Below are 25,630 nucleotides of genomic sequence, written 5' to 3'. Positions count from 1 at the left end.
CATGACTTGTCATCTCTGCATCCTTCTACTACTTATGATAGTACCCAGCAAATGGCACTAAGTAAAATCAAATTGAATGAATGAATAAGTGAATAGATAGAAAGAAAGAACTTTTCCTCAAAATGAAGACACATAGATGGAAATGACATTGAAATGCTGCACTCTAAAGATCAGTGTCTATTATAGCAAAACTTAATGATGAGTACCAGGTCCTTGAAAAAGAACTGGTGAAAGCCATGAAAAGAAAAGTAAACGGAAAGGAAATCATAGACTTAAAAGGAGTCTTAGAATAAAGATTTGGTGATAGACATTTTACAAACCAAGGCCGCGTGGGATGTCTTCAATTTATATTTTTAAATGTGAGCAGATGGGCTGAGCATTCTTGTAGAAAGGAGATGTGTGTGTCTATGTGATGAAAATGTAGTTCATGAAGGCTGTTCCTTTGCAGGTGGGAATAATAAGAGCTTACTCACTTTGCAATGATAAGAGAGCTAAAATCAAATCCCAGAAATGTTTCGCATATGGTGACCCAGTTCTTATTTTCTTATTAATTGTTTTTTCTTTACATTTGACAATTTGAGTGAAAAATGTAGTATTTTCAAAAGTAATTTGAATGTTAAGCATATAAAGATTAGACATACCATAGTAGAACTATATCTGTTGTGTGGCTTTACCAATCCTGGATGCCATGGGAGTTAAGGGAGCAGGGCAGGGCAAAAAGTGAAGACATACTCTTGCTTATAGATTAACTTTGAGACGCAAAACTATCACAGCTTAAGAAATGAGAAATTGATAAATAAGTGTCGCCTATGTGCACAGGTGTGCACATGGTCGTTTTCCCTTGAACGGCATTAGAGGGTTAAGATGCAGAGTCTGAAGCCAACAGGCTTGAGTTCAAATCCTTGTTCTGCTACTTCCTAGCCGTGTGACTTTGGCCAAATTACTTAATTTTCCTATGCTTCAGTTCCCTCACTAATAAAATGGAGGTGGGAGGGGTGTTGGGGGAAAAGAAGAATAATAGTGGCTATTGGCAGATTGGCAGGAATGTTTGGGCGTGTTAAATTAGTTAATATATAGTGTTTTCAGCAGTTTCTGGCATATTGTGATTACTATGTAAACATAGTGATTGCCATTGTTATTACTTACTTGGTATTATTCTGATATAATAATATAGGTAACTAGAGCCTGAATTTCTTTTTTAGACAAATATATCCAAAGAATATTTTTATCGTCATAGAGAACATGATTCTCTTTCATGAGCCGACTGTACAATGTTGCTATCTTCAAATACCCTTCCTCATCCCCACTCCCCCATTAGCCCCCTTTACCAGATCCTGCTATCTGACTGTACATTTCTTTAGAACCAGATATTTACTATGATAGAAAATGACTTTAAAAAAATTAAAATATTCTTTGGGGGCTTCACTTAATTACCCCATATTAACATTTTAAGATTTATTGGATAATCCATGTTTTTTCAACCTGTGAACCACAATTCAGCTCAGGTACCTGCTATTTGCTAGCGTTGTGCATGTCACTGGTGAAGTTAGAAGATGAATAAAACAGTTGTTATTAGAGAGATTAAAATCCAGTGGGATTCAGACATGCACATATATGAGAGATTATTTCATAAATTTCGATCACTTCACTCATATCCTCTTTGTCTTAATCCATCTCCATTTAAAATCCTCCTTTTTGAATGATTTACTCTATGCCATACACAAAGTTTCCCCTTCTTTTGTTCTCTGTCTCAGCTTTTTTCTAACTTCCCTCCAGCTCCCTCTCTCTGACACTGCCAAAACGCACACAGGTAAATCTAGAAAGATCATGTTTTCCCTTCGTTACCAATACCCTTCATGAGAATTTGCTCCTAGAATTGAATCCATGAGTACAGTGGGCCACATGTTAGGAAAGCATGCACAAGGACTCTCAGAACTATTTGTTCATTTAAAAAAATTATTTTCTTGTACCAAAAGCAATATATGTTCATAGTTTAAAAGTAGGAAAATATAAAACAGAATAAAGAAACAAAAAGTATTTATAGTTTCAACACTGAAAATAACATATTTTGATATTTGTTCATTTATTTTTCCCTCCTACTCTGTCACCTAACAGATTTGGCCCTAAATTGTCGTTCTTCTATGTTTTCAAACATAATATTAACGATGGGCACTTTCCCCATGTCATTAAGTATTCTTAAAGGATTCAACTGGTGGATTGAATTATGATTTATTTGAGATTCACTTAATCACTCTCTTTTCATAAGCAGAGGCCATAGTATTCAAATAATACATTGACCTGATTTTCCCTCAATACCTTTATAAAACATTACTCTTCACTTTGAGTCACATAATACTTCCCTATTTTGTCTTTTGAAATCAGTCTTTCGTCTAAAACACTTGAGTGCTATGGAAAATGTACAAGATTTAAGGTTAGCTCTTCTCATACTGTCTTGTATGGTATTTGACAAGTCCGTTTCCTCTGATTTACCTTCAGCTCTCTCATCCTAAAATGGAGTAACATTCTTTTCTTTTGTTATAATACAGTTGCCGTGCAGATGGAATGTGATGGTGAATGCAAATAGTTCTACAAATTATAAAACCAGGGATTCTTCTCACCCTGTGCTTGACTTTTCTAATGGAAAAGCAACATGGATTCTTTTTATTTATTTATTTTCTTAGCAGAGAAAATAAGGTGCTGGGGAAAGAAGCATTATTCAACTACCTGACCTCCCAAAGCATTTATTAATGTTTTACCTCAACTCATCTCTTTTTCACAATGACCTAATTTATCTGACTATTTAAAACGAAGGTTACTTAGATGGTGAAAGTACAGTTCTCAAATGTCCATTATGAAGAGCAAATACCAATTACCTTTCTTATCTGTGTCATAGAATAACTTTACAATAATAACAGTAATATTGGCATAATAATTACAATGTGTTAAGTACCCGCAAAGTGACAGCTGGATGCTTCATATAGCAATTTAAATCTTCTCAACAACACTACAAGTCATACATTGAGGTGAAAGGTCTATCATTAGGCCAAAATCACTTAGAAAAGAGATCCGGAGTAGATCTTAAATATATCAGTCTTAATTAAGGGGAAAAAAAAAAAAGCTAGGCTTACGAGGCGATACCAAGGCAAACCTAATGGCTAATAGAACTAAACAAAACAGGAAAACAGACTCCAGCACGGGCGCCCTCCAGTGGGAGGCAGAGGAGAAGGGACTTCCCACCCCATTTCCCACTGCACTGTGGGTTTTGGCTCAGAGAACGTCCTGCATTCCAAACCTGACAGCACCAGGACAGTGCCAATGCGTTGATCACTTTTTTCTTAATTTGTTTACAGCTTTTCTAAAGTGTAATTGAAATTGAAGTGGTGTGGAATTGGAGTGTACAATTCGATTAATTTTCATATGAAATCATCACCACAATAAAATCAATGACTATAACAACCATACCCTGTTTCCTCCTTGAACTCCTGACCCTGTTTGCCTCCTCCCCATCCCTGTGCAATCACTGTCTACTTCGTGCCATTATTGATCCGTTTGCCTTTGCTAGAATTTTACGTAAATGGAATCACACAATTATATGTAAATGGATACTCTTTTTGTCTATCTTATTTCACCCAGTATAATTATTTTGAACATTTAAGCATCTTGCATATATTCGTTGTTTTTATTGCTCAGTAGTATTCTACTCTGTGGATGTGCCAGTTTGTTTATCCATTCATCTGTTGATGGATGTTTAAATTATTCACTGTTGCATAACAGATAATCCCAAAACTTAGTGGCTTAAAATAATCATTCATTATCTCACGATTTCTGTAGCCCAGACATTTGGGAGTGGTTTAGCTGGGTAGTTTTGGCTTAGGGTCTCGTGAGATTGTTGTCAAGATGTTGGCCATATCTGCAGACATATGAAGGCTTAACTAGGCCTAGAGGAATCACTTCCAAAATGGCTTTTTTATCTACTGTCCCAAGTAATATGCCTTCCACCACTAGGTATTCGTATTTGTATGCTGCGTATAAATGTGTGTTGCTGAAGCAGGTTGAGCTCTGATTATAGACATCCTTATATTACAGGCTAAGCAATTCAAACATTTGCTCCTTTTCTTCTCTCATCCCCCACATCAAGCTATGGAGAATCAGTGCAGGTGTTTGAATGGGCACTGCTATGATAACCTATGTCTGGTTTTAATGACAAGAGGAGGCACATTTTTTAGTGGAATAAGCATCCAAAATGGGCAGTGCTGGTCAGAGAGGTTTAGAGTTCTATTTTCTTGGTTTTATCCTTGAAGTAAAAGTTTCTATAGAAAAGGGTCAGAATCATAAATTTTCTTGAGGCTTCCAATTACACAATTTTTAAAAAAATTCTTGAATCTTAAGGACATGCTGAGAGTCCAGGCTTCACTATCTATTAGGCTTTCCAGGTCTGGGAATGATTGCCGTGTGGTCCGGACATGTCATTTTTTCCTCCCTAAGTCTTGGTTTTCCCATGTCCAAAATAAACAATATTAATTAGCTAACTTCTGCACTCCTTTTGAATTTTAGGATTATGTTTGGGGAGAAGTAGGTAAAAGTATGAATTGCAGAGGAGTTTCCTAAGTACAAGAGTCCCATGTGTCTGACTGCCATGCATGAACCTTTCCCAAAGCAGAATGATGTAGCCACTAATTTTATGGCTCAGTGGTAATGTTTAATTTGCATGGCCAGACTTTCCCTCACTCTTATGATCCTCCATTAGGATGTAGCTGGGCAGGAGCCCTTGTCTCAGGTACACCTTAGGCTGGAGAGGCTGGGAAAGGAGGGAAGTGGGTTAAACCTGTCATGTACTTAAACTTGTTATGTTCCTAACATAAATAAGAACTAAGTGACATTTACTAAATATATAAGTGGGAGGACATAATTTTATGGCAGTGCTGATCTTTTTAAATTGCAACCCTTTAAAATGTCTTCTTGCCTTGTTTATTTTGTATATCTTCACAAAGATCAATTTTATTAAATCTTCTTTTTTCAAGTGTGTATTGTAAAAGTAAATAGATACCGTTTTAAAAATCAGGTTCTTTGGAGAAACAAAACCAATAGAATGTAAGGATAAATAAACAAATAGAAGGGGGAAAGAGAGAGAGAGGGAGAGAGAGAGAGAGAGAGAGAGAGAGAAACTTATCAGATGGAACTGACTAGTGATTATCAAGACCAACAAATCGAAATCGCAGAGCCAATGTCCCAGTCCAAAGGCTGGTAGCTGCTCTAGAACAAGAAAGAGCTGTTGTTTCAGTTTTAAGGCTGGCAAGAGAATTCTCTTTACTTGGGAGAGGGTAAGCCCTTTGTTCTATATAGGCCTTCAACTGATTGGATGAGGCCCACCCCCAATATTTTTCACTTAGTATACTAATTAAAATGTTAATCTCATCCAAAAATACCTTTCAGAAACACCCAGAATAATGATTGACCAAAGATCTGTGGCTCAGTCAAGTTTTTACATAAAATTAACCATCGCAGGTATATAGACTATGGTTTTCTGGTTTATTTCTTTTAAACTATGCAAGGCACTTCCCCCACCCCCTCCTTTGCAAGATTATGTTTAGGCCAGTCCAGGGGTATGGTGCATAAACATTTGAGAACAAGAAATCTTATCCTAAAAGAAAGGAGCATCTTCCCCCAAATTATCTTTTTGCCTCTGATCACTTAATGCAGAATAGGACTCTCTGGTATAGATCTTTCTTCATCACTTCAGATGTTGGCTGGTCCAAGTATCAAAAACACCTCTTCTAAATGCTATTCCTTTGCTCCTAGAGCTAGACATCATTATTCTTCATCTCTTTCTCTCCTCCTTCTCATATTCATTAAGTATCTATTCTATATAAAATAATAAAACTCTAAGGATGACCATAAAATGATTCCTATTTTTTTCTGTTGGCTTTTTAAATGTTCTATAAAGTGATGTTTTGATGTCATGGAGTGCCCCTGTATTTTTATTTTATATTAAAAAAAAACACAATTATGAATTGTTGTAAATGGGCCACTGTGCTTTTATAGCTCTTAATAACATAGTCTAGTAAAGAATTTCTAAAATAATCTAAGAGGCCAATTTGTAGCATTATGTTACTGTGTGTGTAGACATTGGTATATAATTTTAGCTAAGTATCCTCGTGTTTAAATAAAAGGGTAAAAATAACATATACGCCAACTTTGCTCCCCTTCGGGCTTTGTGGGTCATTATAAAGCTTAGTGCTCTTATATGGTCCATTTTCCTTTATGATATCCTTTTGAGGAGTTTTTGTGGTCATCGTTCTCTCCTAAATCACCTGCTATCTCATCAGCATCATTAACCATTACAAAATACTTGGCGCTCGAGTCTCTGTATGATGATGGTAGATTTTTTTCTCTGCTACAAGAGTTTCCCAAATGACCTCTGGAAGATCAACTGGGTACTCAGGGAAGAAAATCTAAGTGTTGAAGACCAAGAATCATTTAGAGAACATTGTCATTTATATGATCTGGGAGAATGGGAGAATGAAAAAAGCTCATTTTCTGCAATTAAAAAAAAAAAAACTCTTTCAAGAAGAAACAAACATCAAAGAAAAAAAAACAAAAACAAGAGTTATAATTATTAAGAAATTCATACAGGACCTGGATTTTGAATGTGAGGATGCATGATGAATCTGTTTCCTAACTCATCTTCATTATTAAGTATTCATTTGTTCACTTATCATACACTAGGCACTGTGAATAAGTCAAAGATGTATAAAGGAGATTGCTAAGACTGGTATATTACAACAGAATATAAAGAAAACAGTGCTAGGGACCATAGGGGCGGGGAGAGAGTTCTTAGGAGGGGAGATGGTTCCTGGCAAGAGGCACTCAGGGCAGTCCTCTGGGAGGTTGGGCACTCTGAGATCAGGATAGACTGAACATCCAGGTTGCTACCGAGGCTGCTCTTGAAGGTGGTGACTTGGTCTGGGGTGGAAGAAGAAGCTACTAGCATCGCTTTAATGGTGAAGAAATTCAGCACTGTGCAGAAGCTAAATTCTTGCCCTGGTGGAACAACGTTAGAACAGGGGGCCGATTCGGAGGCAGAATTTGAATGAGACAGATTTCTTTTAATGAGACCCCGAGAACCCTATTAAGTTGTCTGTCTCCCCGTAAGATGGATGGGTACTGAAAGCTCTCGCCGCCTTGGCTGCCGGTCCGGAGCGCCCGGACCCTGCCTGTTGATGCAGCTCCTTCTGCTCGCGTGCTCGGCCTCTCAGCTGGCAGCGATCCCGGACCTGCATGAGTCAGTTTTGCGCTGAACCTCGGCGTAATGGAGGAAGGTGCTATTTTGGGATAACAGGCATATGATCAGCTCTTTTTTTGGGCAGATTTCACAGGCCACGATGTTTGCAGAAAGAATGACTTTCCGAATGCCTCCTTTTCTGCTAGAGCACAGGAAACAATTTCATGAAGTCGTTGTTGCCTCTCAAGCAGAAAGGGTTTCACATTTGACACTGACAGTCCATTAATTGTGTTAACAACAGTAATAGCTTCTGAGCAGTTTAAAGGAAGATGTTCGTGTGTGGTTAATGAGAGACATTCCCTTCTGACAATGGTAGGAATAAAAGCGGAGAGTAATTTGGAAGGTGTGGGGAAGCTGTGAAGCATCAGAAGGTTAATGGACTCATGGAACCTTAAATGAATAGAATTTCTGTCAGCTCCCCTCCCCTCTCCATTGCGACGTCATTTGCTTTCCTAGCTTTCCTCAGATGCATGCCAAAACGTGAGCTTCCAGTTTAGAATAGTTATTAAGAAGGGATGTGCTTAAGATTACAATTTTACTTTCTTTTTCCTAGAAATGTTACTTACAGAAAACGTATATTGTTTTGGTAATAAGGCAGAACTAATAAAAATATTTTATAAAAAGATAAAAGTGATGTGTGTGTGCGCGCGCGTGTGTGCGTGCGTGCATGCTCATGTGTGTGTTGATTGCTAGGACTGTGAAGTTTGGGGACCTGCATCCTACTCTCTGTAGACGATACGAATGCAATGAATATAGCTGATCTTAATCTTATATTTCTAGGTGGCTAACACTCTGGTGGATCTCTGTTTCAGAAACTAAGCCAGTCACACTTGGGAAATCTTTTGGACTCAGTCCTGAGTTAGGCTGAAACATTGGCGGTGACTCTGAGGAAGTCTCAACCTTCAAAGACATTTTAAATCTCTGTATTTCACAGAGCTTGACCCATCCTTTACTGTCTTCCCCATCCCACCCCACCCCCCATCTCTCCCCTGGCAATTTCATCAATCATATGATTTTGACTATCACTTTTGCATAATTTTTCTCCAAATATTTATAATTAAAGCTTTTCTTTTTGATAAATTTAAGATACATATGTCTAATGCCCTGCTGGGGCTCTCTACCTGCATATTCACAGGCAATGCTAATTCAGCGATTAAATTTGAACCACCTATGTCTCTCTCCCCACTGAAAACAAAAACAAATAAATACACCCAACGTGATGCTTGTCTGACATCCCTGTCTAGGTAAATGGCACCTCGCACTCCAAGTTGCCCAAGCCAGGATGTAGTCTGTCTCTCTCTCTTTTTTTTCATTATCCGTTATATCCACTTATTTATTAAAATCTGTGTACTCTGATTCTTAGTTATCTCTAGGCCTGCTGTCTCCTCACAACCCTTAGTCTAGGCACTGCTCAATTTAGGGCCTTATCATTTCTCTTCCGAAAACTTTTATTGTTCTACTGGTCTCATATCCTCAGTCTTATCCCTCACCAGCAATCGTTTCCACTCATATCTTTCTAAATTACAAATATGATTTATATCCCCACTGTTACAACTTCTAATAACTCCCTATTATCTGTGGGATAAAGTCTAAATTCATTTGCATGGTACACACAGTTCTCAGTAAAGAAAAAACGTGGGGTCTAGAGCCACACAGATCTGAATCAAATCCTGATTCTGCCGTTTACCCGCTGTATGACCTTGAATAACTTCTGTGTCTTGATTTTCCTCATCTGTGAAATGATACTAATAATGGTAGCTACCTGTGGTAAGCCGTACTTCTGTTCTCCAATATCTGCTTCTGTTCTAATTTCAGATATTACATTTCTCTCTCCCTTCAAGTTAGCTGTGCCCAAATGACCTGCTTAGCTGCAGAAATGTAAGCAGAACCAGCTGAAGCGTGTCCCCTCTGAAGGCTTTCCACACACCTTCACCACTCATACCTCTGTGTTGGTCACCTGGGCTTCTGTGCTCATGTATACTATAGGCCTGTCCTTAGCACTTTCACACTGGACTGCAGTCATCTTGTTATGTGTCTGTCACTCCTGCTGAATGTGGGATTCCTAAGGGAAGGATTCTACCTTGTTTATCTCTACAGTCTCAGAACCTAGAACAGTGTCTGCCACAAAGTAGATATTTGATAAAATATAAAATAAATAAGTAACTCCCAAAACTAAAGAGAGAGACAAGACAAACAATTCCAATAAAATATGATGACAAGTGATTGGCTTTGGTATAAATGCTCTTGATTCTCTGAAGCTGCTTCTGTTCTTCATTTCCTCTCAGACTCAGCATGATTTTGACTTTGTGACCATTGTCTGGTCTAGCTTTCTTATCTAACAGATGAGGATACTGCACCCGAGGAGAGGACACGGGCGGCACAGAGAGACAGCTGCAGACTCTACAAAGGAAATCATGTTGTTATTGCTCTGTATCAACTAAACATGTGGGAAGGTCAGGGCATTCACAATATTCAGGTTTATGAGCTCCTTGTGGGCAAGTTCAAGGAAGTAATGAGAGTTTGGAGTATGTTGAATGGTGACTCTGAAAAAGATATGTCCACATCTTAACCGCTGGTACCTGAGAATGTGGCTTTATTTGGGGTGGGGGTGGGGCGGGGAAGAGTCTTTGCTGGTGTAATTCTCAAGATGAGGTTATCCTAGACTATCCTGGGCCCTAATCCAATGACATATTCTTATAAGAAACACAGAGAGAGAAGAAGACATGTAAAGATGGGGCAGAGACTGGAGGTCTGCAGCCACAGAAGCTGACGAGGCAAAGGAAGATTCTCCCCTTGAGCCTGTGGAGGGAGTAGAGCCCTGAACACACCCTGATTGTGAACTTTTGTGTTCTAGAACTGTTGTTTTAAGTCACCAAGTTTGTGTTAGCTTGTTAAAGCTGCCTAGGAGACTAATAGAAGTATCATTTGGAGGAGATATATATATATTCTCCTTTTTTTTTTTATGTTTTGCTTTTTATAATTGTCTTTAAGAAGTCTTTCAGTTTTTATTATAAAAATATAAAAGATCTTCCCCTTTCCTCCTCGCCCTCACTTTTTCTTCTTTTATGGTGAGGAATTCCTTATAGACCTCAATCTCTTAAAGTATCAGTTCTATCAAAAATCTTGGCTATTTTTCCCTCTGAAGTTGAAGCTACAGTATCCCCATTCATATTCTCTTTCTTCTGGATCACATCTTAGTAGAAACAATGACAAAGTTTTGAGCTTTGCATCACCTTTGAGCCTCTGAGGTACTTCTGGTACCTGAGGTGAAAATGCTCCTTATTTTTCATAGAAGTCAAGATCCTTGTCCTGTGAACTTCATTCACATGGTAGTGTTAAGATAAGATGAGAGAAAGTATTTGTAGGGGTTTTATAAACTGTGAAGTGCTATGTTGATATGATGATCATATAGCTGGTATAGCTGTTGATTAATATGTACAAAATACATACAAAGTATATGGAATCTGAGGATATTTAATACAAAGCTCCCCTCTAGGACGCCTGCTCAAACTGCTTTTATGCTATACTTTGCTGCCATCTTGTGGCTTTTCTGATAATTGTCAGTAATGATTTTTTTAGTAAACTTTCAGAGATTTTGTTAGAAAAGACAGTGATTTTTTTTTTTCAGAAGTAAGATGGTGAATACAACTCTGAAACTGTCCAGTATCTTTCTGTGTTTTTATTTGACAGAATCTAGTATAACGCGATTGTAAATATCATTTGAAAAAGTATGACAGAAATTCCAGAGATTAAAAGACTCTGGCTGGCCAGAGGAACAAAGAATAGTGTTGGGGACTTCAGAATGAATACATTTGCCCTATCCAGGGGGCATCCACCAAATACTGTTGTTGAAATTTCAATATTTCCTGGATATAAAGTAAAAGTTTAAATATTCCTGGGATCCCCACAGGCAGGCTGTCACCAAGTCTTATTAGCTCTTTTCTTCCAATATCTCTTTCATTTATTCCATAATCTCTAGCTTCATGACTATCAGGTATTTCTGGTCCTTGTTACTTATTGTCTGGACCATTTCAATACCTGGTCTCTCTATCGCTATAATTCTTTTCTTCCATTTGTCTTGCATATGGTGCTGGATTACATTTCATGAAATACCAGAGAAGCAGTACAGAATAGTGACTAAGAGCAAGATCTGGAGCCAGATTACTAGGGTTTGAATCTTGCCGCCATCTTTTTGGTTCTACATGAATAACCTACTACAAGTTTCGATTTCTTTATCTGTATAATGACAATAATATTGTGCCTACTTCCTATGTTTGTGACAAAGATTAAATGAGCTAATACACATCAAAGTGCCTAGTATTTAGTTAATGTTCAATTAATATTTGCTATTATTAGTCCTCCCCACCAGAATGTGTATTGCCTGAGTGCAAGACTGTCTTTGATTTGTCTTTGCACCTTCAAATTTTCAAGTCACTTTTATGCTGTAGTCATTTGATGTCTTTTCGGTTACACAGGTGAAGAATCACTGAGCTTTTGATGGGTATATTCAGTTGACTTTTTGGAACTCTCATTATGTCATCAAAATGTACCTAAGGATATACTATGATTTCTTTCTTTTTTTTTTTTTTTGCCAAACTATATGGGAAGTTTTCAAACTTGCTATATTCAAAGTTAATAAACAATGATGAACATTTCTTGAATATTTACTATGTGATGAGCTCTGTTCAAAATGCATTTTATGAAAAACCTTATTTAATACTCACAACAGCTTTGAGATGGGTACTTTACCAGTATTCTCATTTTATATAAAGGAAACAAAGGCATGGAAAAGTCTCACAACAGATAAGGAGAGGGGAGTAGATTAGAACCAATCCAGTTTGTCTCAAGAGCTCATTAAGTGACCAGTGTGCCATAAATACATTCTTCTTGAATGCCTGGTTCAATTCTGAGATGTTGTTTCAGAATATCAAAACACAGAAAACTATGTATTTATTTATTTATTTTAATTAGTTTCAAATATACAGTACATTGGTTAGACTTTTATATAGTTTATAAAACAATCTCCCTAATTGCTCCTTCTCTCCTCTGGTTTTCTATCTAGCCCATATTTTAATGCTAACTGCATTCCTTATGCTATGCTCCCCATCCCTGTGACAATCTATCAAATACTAATTTATATTTCTTTAACCCTTCACCTCAATCTCCTAGTCCCCCAACCACACCTCCCCTCTGTTCATCACCAAACTGTCTACTATATTCGTGAGTCTTTTTTTGATTAATTTGTTCTTTTTGTTCCTTAGGTTCCACGTATAAGCAAAATCATATGGTATTTATCTTTCTCTATCTGACTTATTTCATTCAGCGTAATAACCTCTAGGTCTATCCATGTCATTGCAAATGGTAGGATTTCATTTTTTTTTAATGGCTGAGTAATCTATTGTATATATAAACCATAACTTCTTTATCCAATTGTCTGTTGATGGGCATTTGGGTTGCTTTCATATCTTGGCTATTGTAAATTGTGCTGCTATGAATATTGTGGTGCAAAGATCTTTACAAATTATCATTTTGGTTTTCTTTGGATAAATAACCAGAATTGCAATTGCTGAGTCAAAAGGAAGATCCACTTTTAATTTTTTGAGAAACCTCTAGACTGTTTTCCAGAGTGGCTGTACCAACTTGCAATCCCACCAACAATGTATATGGGTTCCCTTTTCTTCACATCCTCGCCAATATTTGTTGTTCTTTGATTTATTGGTGATACACATTCTGACAGGTATGAGGTGATATCTTGGTGTGGTTTTAATTTGCATTTCTCTGATGATTAGTGACCTTGAGCATCTTTTAATATGTATTGGCCATCTGTATTTCCTATTTGGAGAAGTATCTGTTCAGGTTTTCTGCTCATTTTTTAATCAAATTGGTTTTTATTGTTGTTTTTGTTGAGTTGTATGAGTTCTTTATATATTTTGGATATTAACTTCTTATGAAATGTATCATTAGCAAATAACTTCTCCCAATCAGTCGGTTGTCATTTTGTTTCATTGATGGTTTCCTTTGCTGTACAAAAAGTTTTTAGTTTGATGTAGTCCCATTTGTTTATTTTTTCTTTTGTTTCCCTCGTTTGGGGAGATATATCTGAAAAGAAATTACTTTTAGTAATATCAGAGACATTACTGGCTATGTTTTCTTCTAGAAGTTTTACAGTTTCAGGTCTTACATTTATGTCTTTAATCCATTTTAAGTCTATTCTTGTATGCAGTATAAGAAGGTGGTCCGGTTTCATTTTTTTTGCATATATCTGTTCAATTTTCCCAACACTATCGAAGAGACTGTCTTTACTCCATTGTATATTGTTATCTCCTTTGTCATATATTAAGTGCGCATATAGGTGTGGATTTATTTCCAAGCTCCCTATTCTGTTCCATTGATTAATATATCTGTTTTTAGCCAGTACTATGTTGTTTTGATTACCGTAGGCTTGTAGTATAGTTTGATATCAGGTAGTGTGATACCTCCAACTTTATTCTTCTTTCTCAAGATTGCTGTGGCTATTCGGGATCTTTTATAGTTCCATATAAATTTTAGGATTATTTGTTCTATCTTTCTGAAAAATGCTATTGATATTTTGATAGGGAGTGCATTGAATCTATAGATTGCTTTGGGTGGTATGGCCATTTTAGCAATGTTGATTCTCCCTACACATGAGCACAGTATATGCTTCCATTTATTTGTATCTTCTTCAATTTCTTTTTTCAATGACATAATTTTCTAAGAACAGGTCTTTTAACTCCTTGGCTACTTTGATTCCCAGGTATTTTATAGTTTTCGATGCAATTGTAAATGGGATTGTTTTCTTAATTTCTCTTTCTGAATGTTCATTAGTGTATAAAATGCCACCGACTTCTGAATATTTATTTTGTAACCTACTACTTTACAAAATACATTGGTCAGTTCTAACAGTTTTTTGTTGGAATCTTTAGGTTTCTCTCTATATAGTATCATATCATTGGCAAATAATGAGAGTTTTACTTCATCTTTTCCAATTTGGATATCTTTTATTTCTCTTTCTTGTTTTATTGCTGTGGCTCAGACTTCCAATACAATATTGAAGAGGAGTGGTGAAAGTGGGCATCCTTGTCTTGTTGCTGATCTTAAGGAAAATGCTTTTAGCCTTTCCTCATTGAATACAATGTTAGCTATAGTTTTGTCATATATATGGCCTTTATTATGTTAAGGTATGTTCCCTCTATTCCCACTTTGCTGAGAGTTTTTATCATAAATGGGTGCTGGATTTTGTCAAACACTTTTTCTGCATCTATTGCTATGATCATATGGTTTTTATCTTTTGATTTGTTAATCTAGTGTACCACATTAATTGATTTGTGCATCCCAAGAACAAATCCAACTTGATCATGGTGTATGATATTTTTAATGTATTGCTGAATTTAGTTTGCTAATATTTTGTTGAGGAATTTTGCATCAATGCTCATAAGAGATATTGGCCTATTGTTTTCTTTTTTGTAATGTCTTTGTCTGGTTTTGGAATCAAGGTAATAATGGCCTCATCAAAGGAGTTAGGGAGCCTTCCATCTTCTTGAAATTTTTGGAATAGTTTGAGAAGAATAGGTTATAATTCTTTGAATGTTTAGTAAAATTCACCTATGAAACCATTTGTTCTAGGACTTTTGTTTTGGGAGAGGTTTTTGATTACTGATTCTATTTTATTTGTGGTAATTGGTTGGTTCAGATTTTCTGTTTCTTCCTGACTCATTTGTGGTAGATCGTATGTTTCTAGGAATGTGTCCATTTCTTCCAGATTGTCCAATTTGTTGGCATATAATTACTCATAGTATTTTCTTATGATCCTTTGTATTTCTTTGGAGTCTGTGGTTATTTCTTCTCTTTCATTCCTGATTTTATTTATTTGAGTCCTCTCTCTTATTTTCTCGATGAGTCTGGTTAAGAGTCTGTCAATTTTGTTTATCCTTTCAAAGAACGAGCTATGAGTTTCATTAATTTTTTGTACTGTTTTTTCTACATTCTATTTCATTTATTTCTACTCCGATCTTTATTATTTCCTTCCTTCTATTCACGTGGGGCTTTGTTTGCTTTTCTTTTTCTAGTTCTTTTAAATGTAAGGTTAGATTGTTTATTGAGCTTTTTCTCATTTCTTGAGGTAGTTCTGTATTGCTATGAATTTCCCTCTTAGGACAACTTTTGCTGTATCCCATAGGTTTTGAGTTGTGTTTTCATTTTCATTTGTCTCTAGGTATCTTTTGATTTTCTTGGTCTCATTATTAAACCATTTATTGTTTAGTAGCATATTATTTAGCCTCCATGTGTTTGTGTATTTTCCAGTTTTCTTCTTGTAGTTGACACCTAGTTTCATACCATCATGATTGGAGAAGATGGTTGATATGATTTCAATCTCTTAAATTTATTGAAACTTGTTTTGTGTCCTAACGTGGTCTGTCCTAGAAAAAGTTCTCTGTGCACTTGATAAAAATGTATATTTTGGTGCTTTAAGATAAAATGCTCTGAATGTATCTATTAAATCTATCTGTTCTAGTCTATCTTTTAGGCCCATTGTTTCCATGTTGATTCTTTGCCTGGAAGATCTGTCCATTGGTGTCAATGAGGTGTTAAAGTCTCCTACTCTGAGTGTATTACTATTTTTCTCTCCTTTTATGTCAGTCAATAATGGCTTTATGTATGTAGGTGCTCCTATTTGAGTGTGTATATATTTACTAGGGTTATGTCCTCTTGATTTATCAATTCCTTTATCATTTTGTAGTGCCTTTTTTTTTCTATTATTATAGCCTTTGTTTTAAAGTATTCTTCATTTTATGAGTCTTTTTTTATGATTTCCATGTCCTTTTTTATGCTTACTATCTTTATGATGAGGCTCTCATTGTGTTCATTCATTCTCCCCATAAGTTCGTTGAACATCCTTATAACCATTATTTTGAACTCTATCTCTGGTAGGTTGGTTGCCTCCATTTTATTTAGCTTATTTTCTGGAGTTTTCTCCTGTTATTTCATTTGTGGCAAGCCCTTCCAGCCCTTGTTCTGGCACCAGGTAATGTAGACGTTCCCGGTGTGGATCCCCTACGAGCCTCTGACCCACCACTGGTGTCCTGGGTGAGTGTCTGCAGGTCAGAAAACTTGTGCACGGGTCCTTCAAAGGGGTGTCTAGGAATTCAGTGACCTTCCATCTCACACAGACAGCTGGAATCCTCTCTAGTTTCTACAGTCTGAGTTATTGGAATCTCTTTTTTCCTGGGCTGGGACCCTGGGCTAGGGAGCCCCCAGATGAGACCAGAGGTTCAGGAGAGCCTCTGCGGCCTTGCTTTCCCTCCCCGTGGTCCTCCACTACCTGTGGGTGCGGGTCCAGCCTGATTCATGACTTTGATGTAGCTTCAATGTGGTTTCTTTATATTATCAGATGTAGGTGTTACAATCAGCTGGACTTAGGTGTTCTCCATGTTGATTATTTTATAATTTGGTTGTAATGTCAATGCAGACCTGGGCTGGGTGCAGAGAACTGTGAGTATCCCACAGAAGCACATTTTTTATAATTCACATTGACATGTCATTATCACCCAAGGTCCATAGTTGACATTAGTGTTCACTCTTGGTGGTGTATGTTTTATGGGTCGGGACAAATGTATAATGACATATACCTACTATTATAGTATGAAACAGAATTTTCACTGCCCTAAAAACCTCTGTGTTCTGCCTATTCATCCTTCTCTCCCCATAATCCCTGGTAACCACTTATCTTTTTACTATCTTCATGGTTTTTCCTTTTCTAGAATGTCATACAGTTGGAATTATACGGCATGTAGCCTCTTCTTTCACTTAATGGTATTCATTTAAGTTTCTTTCCTGTCTTTTCATGGCTTGATAGCTCTTTTCTTTTCTTTTCTTTTCTTTTCTTTTCTTTTCTTTTCTTTTCTTTTCTTTTCTTTTCTTTTCTTTTCTTTTCTTTCTTTTAAGTGATGCAACCCTTGGTTGACCTCACAGATTGCAAGGACCTTGTCAGTTTACAATCCCTTATTTTTTACACCTACAGCACCTGGTCATTCTAGGTGGTCTCCCATTAAAGTACTAACCAGGCCCAACCCTGCTTATCTTCTAAGATCAGATGGAATCAGGCTTGTTCAGGGTAGCATGGCCATAGACTTGATAACTCATTTCTTATCCCTGAATAATATTCCGTTGTCTGGTTATACCACATTGATTTATCCCTCCACCTACTGAAGGACATCTTGGTTTCTTATAAGTTTTGGCAATTATGAATAAGGCTCCTAAAAACATCTTATTTACTGCTGATGAGAGTGTAAAATAATACGGCCACTTTGGAAGATAGTTTATTAGTTTCTTAGAAAACTAAACATACTCTTATCATATGATCCAGCAATCATGCTCCTTGACATTTACCCAAATGAATTGAAAACTTATGTCCACACAAACCTAAACACAGAGTCCTCTCATTTATTTTTAAAATTTTTTAATTCTTACTTTTCAATTATAGTTGACACTCAATATTACTTTATAGCTTATTTCTTATAGGATACTTTCTGCTATTGACAATTTCTATCAGCTTGCATTTATCAAAAAATTCTTTATTTCATCCTTACTTTTAAAGTATTATTTTTAGTAAGTATAGAATTCTGAATTGGCTTATTATTGTTGTTGTTGTTGTTGTTGTTGTTGTTGTTATTATTATTATTATTATAACAGCTCTTTAAAGCTGTTGTTCCAAGATTTTCTGGCCTCTATTTTTTCTGCTGAGTAGTCTATCATCTTATTGTTTTCTTGCATGCAATATTTTTTTATTTTATGACTACATTTAAAATTTTCTTTTTTATCATTGTTATCAGAAGTTTCATTGTAGTCTACCCAGTTGAAGTTTTCTTTCTGTTTATATGGCTTAGGATCGGATATGTAGGTATGGATATGTAAGATGATTTTTAAAACAAATTTAGTGCTCTTTTTGTCTCACGCACACATACCACACACATCTCCTTTCCTTCAGGGATTTAAATTATGTTATGCTGCATTATCTGAAGTACTAACGCTCTGGTTTTTGTTCTTTATTTTCAAATTAGTTATTTTCTATTCATATGTCTTCAAGTTTCTAGACTCTTGCAGTGTCTAATCTACTGTACAACCTATCCAGTGAGTATAATATTTTCCAGTTCTAGAGTACCCATGTAGTTCTTTTTTAAAAGAGTTTATTTCTCTGCTGAGATTTGAAACCTTGGCATTTTCTGTACATTATGTTGGTATGTTCCTTTAAATTGTGTGATTGTGTGTGTGTGTGTGTTTGTGTAGGCTGTTTTAAAGTCCTTTGTCTTCTAATTCCAACATTAGTGTCATCTCAGGATCTATTTATGTTAAGTTCTTTTACTTTTGACTGTGGATTACATTTTTCCTACTTTGCATGTCTAGTAATATGTGATTATATGCTATATATTATAGATGGCATATTGTAGAGAACCTAGTGTGTGTTGCTTTCCTTTGAAGAGTATTTAGTTTTGTTTTGGCAAGTGGTTAAACTACTAATCATTTTTCTTGGTTTTGTTAGAATTAGTTTATGCTTTACTTTAATTCTGTTCTTAGCCGTTGGTATGACTCTTACTATATGGCATGATCTTTCCTCTTAGGCATGATCTTTCTGGCATCTCAATCCAATGTCTAAGTTTCTCAGCAAGTCTTTTCTATTCTGAGTTGGTTACAATTCAAACATCTCTAAGCACTGGTTACTATATTGTACCTCCATTCAAATGAATGCAGGACTTAGCACTACAGTAGCTGCTCTCTAAGGGCCTTTACCTGATTGTGAAAAGTTCATATATAGTTTAATTTTGTTAAATCCATAACAAAACCTTCATTAAATCCTATTTTTTTCTTGAATTAACTCTGAATTCTTTGGCTATGTATAGGAAATCCTCCATCGTGTAGCTACCTTTCTGCCTTTACTTCCTACACTGCCTGCCCTGATGCTCTAGTTGTGTTGGACTATTCTTTCAAAAACAACCCTCTCTCTTTCTTTATGACCTAGCAAAAATGACATACTATGTTCTTTATAATTCATAGCCTTTTCTCTATTTTAAAATGTGATTTAACCCTCCTTTTGTTTCCCATATATGGTACTTCACACATTCTACTGAGAATAACTATTATTCTATTATTAATTTTTTTAAAAAAACCTATCAAGTCTCCTTTTTGATTGTGAGCTCTTTTTCTATTAGCATAATGCCAAAAGCTTGGACATCATTGCTTCTTCCTATCTTTCACTTCTCATATACAATCAGTTACAAAGTCTATCAATTAAATGTCCTAAACATCTGAATTTGTTCTTTTATCTTTATCTCTACTGCATATGCCACAGTTTAGGCCTAACAATTTCCTGTAGAAACAGCTTGGTCTTTTCCATCTCTATACTAGTACCAGAATAATCTCATTGAAATATATGTTTGATTATAGCAAATAATGACTTAATATGTTTCAATGGCTTTGATGTAATAAAAAGTCCAGATTTCTTAGCTTGGTCAACTATTAGTATAATGGGTTGCATGGCATGGTTTAAGGAAGCATAACCTAAAACATTCACTTTAATGTCTAATAAGAATAGCAGCAATGGTTTGAAGTTAGAAAGTAATATAAAGATTTACGAAAGGCCTGTTTGGTGGAAACAAACCACACGAACTTTTTTCACGTTTCAAGAAAGGTAGTCGTATTTAATGAGTTATTGCCGTAAGAATGTTGCAGATCAGTTATGGGAATTGATTTTTTTTCTGATTTTTAGGGTAATCATGTCATTTTTAAAAATACACTTTGTTGTTATTGATGAGTAAGAACATTAGTACATGTGTTTGGAGGGATGTAACACTACGACTCTGTAAACACATGCCTGTCTTTCAATCTGTCTGCTTCTGGCATAGAATGGTGACATTGCTAGAGTAGAATCTGGCTGACACATACTTCGATGAATTAATTCACTTCTATCCTAGATATGGTAGATGAGTCATAGTAGAACCAAGGAAAATACAAGTGATGACCACACAGCTGGTATAGAGAGAGGAAGAAATGAAGCAGATCATTTGGAAAGGTATTTAGAAATAAAAGATCCAAAGTGTGCTTCAAATTGGGTCGGTACATTATTAGTTTTTAATTTTCATGAGAGGATTCATATCCCTTCTCTGGGTCTCAATTGTTTCCATTTGTATAGTGAAGGAAGTAGACTGTGTAATAACTAAAATATCAATTCTAATATTCTTTATTGAATTAAAAAGGTTTTTTAAAATTTCCATTTCATGGTTTATATTTTATATGCGTATCAATGCTTTAGGAATTAGAACTTTTAAATTGCTTAATGTTTTCTATTGTCACCAGTCCAATTGACAAGAACCCTAAGACCTCCTCTTTCTGTGCATTAGAGACTTACTTCCCTCTTCTCTCCCTCATTATATTCTGACACTTATAATGGATGTGTTTTAGATATCGTTCAAAATTATTCACATAGATTTATAGTTAAGGAAGTCTTGCCCAAACACTGTAATAATTTAAAAATTTATTTTAGTTCATTTTGACTTTACTTCTGGTTCTAGTCATCTACCTTCTGAACCTACAGAGACTTCCAGTAAATTTTCTAGCTGAGACTTGAGAAGTACTTTCAACAAAACACAGCATTCTCTTCTACAATGTGTTGAAGGAAAAGGTGGCAGAGGTCAGAGATAAGAAAATGATGATTGCACTTGCAGTGACCAAGTGGTAACCCTGGCCAGTGCTATAGTCAGAATACTAGTTCGGTAGATAAGTATTATGAACCTGGATCAAGTATTTTGAAGAACTATAGATTGCAGAATGTTTCCTATTAGTTTTGGATTCAATTTTGTATTTGGCAAGCTGTCTAGAACTAACATCATTTAAGGGTGACCAATTTTACTACAATGTAAGCTATAATTTGTTTAAATACCAAGGTTTATCAGCTACAGTATACCTCTGCAAATACTTTAGTTTATTATAAAGTACAATAATGATTAATTAGACAAAATTTTCCCTGAAATGGGTTGGTACAATTAAGGAAATGAAAAGTGAGAGACTTGGGGTTTGCTGGAGGAGTAGAGGTATCATGAAGTAAGTAGTGAACTTAGGTAAAGTGGGAACTCAGGTTAGCATGATTGAAAATTTCTCTAGTATAACCATTCTCAGGAAGACTGACTCATGGTGACTAATGTACAAAGAACAACATTTAGTTAATAAGTTAGATGTCAGCAGTTGCATTTACACTGGGAGAGAGTCTTCTCTTGCTCCACTGCCATTCGAAATCACCAGTCTGTTTTCTGTAGTTCATAGAAATCCTAATTACTAATCATATGGTTTCTTAGAATGCAAATAATTATTATAGATATAGTTGGGTATTTCTAAGTGATGTTTGAGGCGGCCAAGCTAGAATTTGGGTAGTCGCCTTTCCTTTGCCCAGTGTCTAAAAATCTTCATGGTTATCAGGTATAATGTGGACAAAGCCACTCATTTATTTATTCATTTATGAACAGATATTTATTGAGTATAGGGTATATGACAGATATAGTTCTGGCCTCTGGAAATATGCTGATTAATGAGATTAAAAAGTTCCTGCCTTTATGAAGCTTATATTTTAGGGAAGGCATAGATAAAGATTGAACCAGATAGCTACTGTCAAATTCCTACTCTCCAACTGTGAATTATGGTTTGATGTATTCTTTACATATCACGATATCCTTTATTATTATTATTATTTATGCCTACAGCACCTGGTCTTCCTAGGTGGTCTCCCATCCAAGTACTAAACAAGCCTGACCCTGCTTAGCTTCTGAGATTAGATGGGATCGGGCTTGTTCAGGGTGGCATGGCTGTAGACCATGGACTGTGGCTCCACTGGGCCTTCTGCATGTAAAGCAAACATGCTAACTGCTCCACTATGGAACCACTTCCTCCTTTTTTTTTTTTTTTTTTTGAAAGGTAGCAGTTTCCCATGGCAATCATGTTACAAATTTTAAAATTATCTATCTTAAATTTCTCCTATATTTATGAATATACCTGAAATTGATCTTTTTGCAGATGGCCTTAAAAGGCTGAGATTGCTGTGGTATACACTTACAATATTAATGATAACTTCAATTTATTTAGTTCCTTTTCTAAGCCTAGCACCACTCTAGGCACTTTATATATAATATCTCATAGGCTCCTTACAATTTTCTGTAATAAGATATTCTTATCTATATTTAGATGAAGGAACTGAGACTCAGAAATTCTATAAGTTGTCTAAGGTCACACAACTAAGTGACAGAATCAAGATTTGAATTCAAGTCAGTCGAGCTCAAAAGTCAGGTTTTTTTTTCACTCTACTCTATCATATAGCAGATGATGGCCATAGCTAGCTAATTTTATCTAGTCCTGAGTTAGAGAAGTTAGGTGCTTTCCCTTAGTTTCTTTGGGTAGAATCTCTTCAGGAAACAGAGATCCTTATGCTTTTAGTCAGTCTGATCAGACGACTTTTCTTGTCAAAATCTCTAAGACCTAATTTGTTTCAGAGAGTGTAGCCATGTGGTTCAACTTCCTTTTCCCAAAACTTAAATTGCCTCTAAAGATGACAGGATACTCACTGTGAGTAGAAATAAGTAACTCCAAATGTGGGTAGATTTGAGGGGTAGAAAGATTTTCCTATATTGAATTGAGAATTGTCTCCTCAAAGTACCAGCATCTTGCCCTGAGTTTGTTGGGGGACTACTCAACTGAACAATTATAATATTTTGTTCATAAAAGCACTCTCTGGATGTTTTGTGAACAATTTTATTTTCTCCTGGGACTTACTTTCTCTAGCTGCTACAGTTCCAGTTTCTATACCATGTGTTACCCAGTCACTTTCTTCTGGACAGAGCCCAGGCGGAATTAAGGATAGCTATGGGACAGACTGCACGGTTTAGCAGGAAGACAGGCATTTTACAAAAGCTGTGCACAAACTTGTGCAGAGTTTTCTTTGGGAAAGAAAGATCTATGGCCATGCAGGAAAGATTCTTTCAGAGGTTATTGGAACATTATTCCAAATGTTGCAGTTGAAGACTGTTCTTTATAACTCTCTTTGCCTTTTTCTACTTTTTTTCTGTGGCTGCACATGATAAATTTCTCCTGGAATTCAATGCCAGGGAAAATGTGTTTGTTTTGATCATTTGTTACACTTATCTTAATAATTAGAGCTTATACATAAGCAGTCATGGGGATCACAGTGCAAGTGTTAGGTTGGTGCCTACACGAGGAAATCCTCTAGTTTTTGATCTCTCAGGCAGCCATGGTTGGCACAGGAATTCTGTATAATGCTACACTGTACACTGTCTTTTATCACAGGTGTTCCCGATCAACGTGGGGCCCTCTGCACTGGGAAGGGGTGGAGGATGGGATTTCCTTCAGTCATATCTTAGTTGATCTCATGTAAGTCTTTGTATGTGCTTATTGAGGATTCAAGTCTTTCTCAAGCTACCTCATCTGATTTCCCCTCCAGCTCCCAAGAGCAGGAAAAGAAAAATGCAGACAAGTCAGTTGAAGTGATCACCCCTGGAGTAGATGCCTTGTTCTTAGTGAGACATACTGACTCATAGACTGACATGGACCCAGAGGTCTGCTAGTTTAATACCCAAACTAGCTCCAATATTGTGTCCAAAATCATACAACTTGTACATGGTTGACCGGAGATATGATGCCAAGCAGTCTGGCTCCAGAATCACTTTTCATAATGCTATACTACACTGCTTCACTAATCATAATTTAAAATAATAAAAGGAATGCCAGATCTATATCATGCTTCCATGAAAAAAACCTGTAAAATTCAAAAATTTCAGGAGAGAAATCCTGCATGTTTTGATAATGGTCCAATCGCTATTTTAGAGATATTTAATACAGAGATAGTTTATAGTGAAGTTCTCAAAAGAATAAGGTAATTTACAGGAGTGAATTTCCAAGATATAAAGCTTATTTCTTTTAGTTTAACACCTCTTTTAAAAGGAGAAAATAAAAAAGCTAAATCTTATTTATCATCATTTCTTAAAATGTACCTTTCAAGTCATTTCTTAGAAGATTCTGAATGTATCTTACAAATTTGACGGATTGTGTAGCATCATTATTATTACAATGAATAATTGTATTGTACTATAAAAATACACTGTCCCTATCAGAGACCTGTTAAGGTATCTGGCACTATTTGTTCTCACATCAAATGACCTTTATTATTGTGATTTGAGGGTGGGTCTGATATTTATTAGTTTGGTTATTTGTTTACTTTTTCTCCTTAAAATTGTTTTTCAGTTTTTAAAAATCTGTCTTTTTCAATGTCTTTTTTTCCCCTTTAAGAACAGAGGTGAGCAATCTTTTTCTATAAACATCCACGTAGTAACTATCATAGGCATCACAGACTATGCAGTCTCTCTTACAATCACTCAATTCTGTGGTTGTAGCATGAAACAGCCACAGACAACACACAAATGAATGGGCATGGCTGTGTTCCAATAAAACTTTATTTTCAAAAACAGGCAGTGAGTGGATTTGGTTTGTGGATCATAATTTACTAACCTCTGTTCTAGAGTGTGATGAAATAGCTATGGAGAGTAATATGTAGAAAAGTTCATAGAATTTTTTAAAAAGTAAATAAATGTTATGTATAGACTAAATGTGTTCCTACAAATAAAATACACAAAATTTTGGCCATGACTTCATCATAGCATTTTGGGGTACTTAAATGTCTTTTCTTTCTCTCTTTGCATCTTCTTTCAGGTTTATTCCTAAAATCTACCTTTTTCAATTTCAATGTTGCAGATATTTGAAGTTATTGGATAAATGAATTCTAGAATCACTTCATGTGAATGTGTACATGCCTGTGTTATGTATCTCAAGTATAAATCTCAAGATTCTGTACCAATTAAGACCTAGATACGATTAGCTTGATCCCCGTTCTATAAATATTGGAATCTCCCACCCACACCACAAAGTTTTATGTAACTTTTCAGGGTGAGGTTCTATTTTTATAGTTACCTCTGGTTCTGATTTCTTCTTCTGCCAAATCATTTCAATGTTGAGATTGTTCAGGTTTCTCTGTTCTCTAAAAAATTTGTTGGTCATTTCTAAACCTCAGACTCCAGCCTGCTACCGTGTTTCTCAGCTTTCCACAGCCCCTTCCAGATGACCCACAGAAGTCCATATTATTCTCACTTGGCTATACAGATTCATTTCATTTTTTCCAGCCTTACCCAAAATTCCCCTCTGATTCCTCTGTACATTTTTTAATCCACCAAGATGCTCTGCTGAACAACAACAACAAAAAACTCTTCTTTTTCCTTAGTTGAA

The 25,630-nt window shown here is 35.9% G+C and overlaps 1 protein-coding gene and 2 pseudogenes across 3 annotated transcripts in view; 1 reads left to right on the top strand and 2 right to left on the bottom strand.

The window, feature by feature from the left end:
• The window catches only part of FGF12 (fibroblast growth factor 12), a 477,520-nt gene that overhangs the window by 113,439 nt on the left and 338,451 nt on the right, over positions 1-25,630 (top strand). The window lies entirely within an intron of this gene.
• Positions 17,313-17,431, bottom strand: LOC118602667 (annotated as a pseudogene).
• Positions 22,039-22,157, bottom strand: LOC118602408 (annotated as a pseudogene).

This window comes from Rousettus aegyptiacus, unplaced genomic scaffold (genome assembly GCF_014176215.1).
Source record: "Rousettus aegyptiacus isolate mRouAeg1 unplaced genomic scaffold, mRouAeg1.p scaffold_m13_p_4, whole genome shotgun sequence".
Classification (NCBI taxonomy): Eukaryota; Metazoa; Chordata; class Mammalia; order Chiroptera; family Pteropodidae; genus Rousettus; species Rousettus aegyptiacus.
This window is presented reverse-complemented; position numbering and strand designations above follow the sequence as displayed.